Source organism: Carlito syrichta, unplaced genomic scaffold (genome assembly GCF_000164805.1).
Source record: "Carlito syrichta isolate Samal-C Ts95f unplaced genomic scaffold, Tarsius_syrichta-2.0.1 Scaffold288006, whole genome shotgun sequence".
Classification (NCBI taxonomy): Eukaryota; Metazoa; Chordata; class Mammalia; order Primates; family Tarsiidae; genus Carlito; species Carlito syrichta.
This window is the reverse complement of record NW_007232102.1, coordinates 63142-67209: the sequence shown is the minus strand read 5'-3', so window position 1 is coordinate 67209 and position 4068 is coordinate 63142.

Genomic DNA, 4068 nt, shown 5'->3' with positions numbered 1-4068 from the left:
GCTCACCTCAGCCTCCCAAAGGCGTGGGATTACAGGCTGAGCCACCGAGCCCGGCTGCATCTGCATTTTTAAAAACCATCTGAATGCTGACGATATGCTAAGCATTATTGGGGCCAGTTCCTTGCAATTGCCTCTGCAGTGGGCAATTAAATCACCATTTGCTTTGGAGTTTGATACTCAGAGATGCCCTGAGCGCCTTGCTCTGTGTCACACAGCTAAGTAGGTGCCACCGCTGGTCTGCCTGACTCCAAAGCTCTTGCCCACCAAACAATACTGTTTCACTGAATCAGTACGTTTATTGCGAGGCAGGAAGAAATGCTGGTGGTGGTGGTAGTGGGCTGAGTTCCCTGCCACACGCTAGGCCTGGATTACACAGTACACAGATCTGAGAGTCCTGGGCCTCTTCCGAAACCCCTCACCCGAGTGTTCAAAAGGCTCATCCATTCCCAGAGTTGCAGGTTGCCGACTCCACCCCATGGAAATCTCTCCCCTCCATCGCTCCAGCCAGGACAGAGCTGTGTCGACTGGGAGAGGGAGAGCGAGGCCTTGGGAAGCCCTTGGAGGGGTGCGGGGGGGCGTGAGAGATGCAGCCTGGAACTGGGACGCAGGCTGGGCGGGGCCCTGACTTCGAGTGGTGGCCCTGCCCTCTCCAGCTGCGTGACCTTGGCCAGGCCCCTGTCTTTCTGAGACCTGATACACCCACAGGGTGCTGAGAAGTGAAGTGAAAGTGCGTCTGCAGCAGCACAGCCAGTGCTCACACACAGTGCAAGCGAGGGCTTTCTCCCAGTGCTGCCTGGAAGTCTCCCAGGGCTGAGCCTATGACGTCACTAGACTCCAGTGGTCCCGAGGGCTTGAGCGGTGATTTCAACGGCTGGCCATCCGACCCATATGCCCGTAACATCGCGTGATGGATTCAGCAGAGCTGTCCATCTGCCGGCCACCAGAACGCTCGGGAATTGTATCTTTGACGACAAGTTCCTGAGGGTTCAGCCTACAGGTCTATAGAAGGCCCCTGGGGCGGCACAGAGCTCTGAAACAGAAGCTGCGGGAGGAGTGGTATGGGGAAGGCATACTGCAGGAGAGCTCGCCTTGGTTGTTTATGCCCAAAGGCCTCTCAACACCCAAGAGATTAAGCTCTTGCCTGTGAGCGGCTGTTGATATCTTTGAATGAAATGGGGACCTGGTGGGAGAATTACTGGAAGGCATAGCTCCCGCTTTAAATAAAATCCATAGACAAATATCCAAACATAGGAAACAGGTGCAAAATATTATGAACAGAAATGCCAGAGTAGTTATTCACTTTACCAAGTAGCTTTGTCCTGGAGTTTTTTTTTTTTCTTTTTCTTTTTTTTTCATTATTTACTTATTTTTTGTTATGAAGTTGTGGGGTACAGTTAAGGGTTAGGTATACAATTGCATTTCATTCAGGCACCCTGTTGATATGGGGTGTTTCCCCATTCCCAATGTCCTGGAGTTTTTGCCCAGGGATGCCCTATGAGACACCTAAATGAATCTACAGTTGTTTTTGTTTTGTTTTGTTCATCGACTTACCTGGACTTTCCTAGGAACGCACAGATTTTATGAATGCCAAACCGCGTGCTTTATCTTTGTTCTAGTTCTAGCTCCCATTATTTTACTGGCTCATTCAACAAACATTTGCTAAACCAACTTATGCCAGTATGGTACCCATAGATCGATGGCATGGAAGTGAGAGTTCAGTGATAAAACTTTTTATTTATGGCTGGCTGATTTTGGGCATTGATACCAAGGCAGCACAATGAAGACAAGGATGGTCTTCACAGCAAATGGCGCTGGGACAATTGGATAGTCACATGCAAAGACTGACCACAGTTCCATATCTCACACCCTATGCAAAATTAACTCAAACTGGATCACAGGCTTAAATGTAAGAGCTAAAAGTATAAGACCTGGAACATGGGGGACATTTTTATAACCGAGATTAGTCAAAGATTTCTTCGATGTGGCTTCAAAAGTGTCGTCCATAGAAGAAAAACAAATGGTAAACTGGACCTCATCAAAATTCAAAACATTTGCACTTTCAAAGACAACATAAAAAAATGAAGAGATACCCAGCAAGGTGGCTCACGCCTGTAATCCCAGCACTTTGGGTGGCGGAGACAAGAGGACTGCCTGAGCCCAGGAGTTTGAGACCAGCCTGGGCAACTTGGCGAGACCTCATCTCTACAATACATCAAAAAATTAGCCAGGCGTGGTGGCGTGCACCTATAGTTCCAGTTCCTTGGAAGGCTGAGGTGGAAGGATCAGGTCAGACCTGTGGGGGCCTTGAGCGTGCCACTGCACTCCAGCCTGGGAGACACAGACTCCAACTCAAAAAAAAAAAGAAAAAAGAAAAGAAAAGCAACAGACTTGGAGAAAATATTTGCAAATCATCTATTTAAAAAATAATACAGGATCTGTATCCAGAATATATAAAGGCCCACTGGGTACCAGATGTGTGAACAGCAATACCCAGTCACGTTCCCTGCATGCCAACCACAACCCCCAATAGTTATCACGATTCCCATTATGCAGATGAAGAAACATGCCCAGAGAGGTGAAGTACCTTGTCCAAGGACACAGTTCTTTTGTTTTTTTTTTTTGAGTTGGAATCTCCCTCTGTCACCCAGACTGGAGTGCAGTGACACGCTCCTGGCCACTGCAGCCTGGACCTGCTGGGCTCCGGTGATCCTTTCGCCTCAGCCTTCCAAGGAGCCAAAACTACAGGCGCGCACTACCACGCCCCGGCTAAAGGACACTGTTCTTAAGCTCAGGCAGATCCAGGATCCAGGCACACCTGACCCTAAGGCTGTGGTTCTTAACCTTGGCTACATATTTGGAAACACTTGAGAGGCGTAATAAAACCACAAGGCTGAGGTTGAACTCCAGACCCACTAAATAAGAATCTCTCATCAGTATTTAAAAAATGCTCCAGGTCATGCCAATGTGCAGCCAAGTTTGAGAACCATTGATTTAAAGTGAGAGCTCTTAATATCTCAGCCAGCATTTCTCAAACCTAGGACGTTCATTAAAATATACAGATCCCAGTTTCCTCTCCTGCAAATGCTGATGTAGATGCCCGGGGTAGGGCCTAGCAATCTATATTTTTCTTTTTTTTTTTTTTTTTTTTTTTGAGTTGGAGTCTCACTCCATCGCCCAGACTGGAGTGCAGTAGCATGGTCCCAGCCACCACAGCCTCGACCTGCTGGGCTCTGCGATCCTTCTGCCTCAGACTTCCAAGTAGCTGGAACTACAGGCGTGCGCTACCACGCCCGGCTCATTTTTTGATTTATTGTAGAGATGAAGTCTCGCCAAGTTGCCCAGGCGGGTCCCGAACCCGCGGGCTCAGGCCATCCACTCACCCCGGCCTCCCAAAGTGTAGGATGACAGGCTGAGCCACCGAGCCCGGCTCAATTTGTATTTTTCACCATCACCCCAGATGGACATGACAACCAGACATGTGTCTAAGTCACCTCTTCCTCCCTCCTGCACTGCAAGGAACCAGACCAGTGGGCCCTGGCAGCTGATCCCTGAAACACAGGCAGGGCCAGGAGCAGTGTGACCACCTGGAAACACCTGGGAGGCTGTATAAAAGCAGGTGCCAGGGTGGTCTTGGATCCTGGAGTAGCTGGGACAGGAGCTGGTGGAAGAAGGGTGGGAAGGTTAACCCTTTGCAGCCACATAACTTGTTACTTGAACGCAGTGTCTCCCCATCCCCTTCCCAGTCCCAGAACAGCCCAACCCAAGCCAGACTGTTGCAGAAAGTCCTATTTCCTCCTATTTCTTATGGTTTGAAAATTCTCTTTCTGGGTGGAAGCAATGGCTTGGAGGGCACAGCGTGGGGCAGAGAAGCCCAAATCGCAGCAGGGAGCCTTGATGTGTTTATTCTGCACAGACAAAGACAGGGCCTTGTGAAAAGGCCGCAGATTCAGTGAAAGTCTTCCCTCCTCACCACATTGTGAAGCACCTGTGTGTCTCCCACACTGGGGCTATTGGATGCAGGCAATTAGGGGCTGCCCTCTCTCTCTTTTAAAAGACAATTGCTGCCAG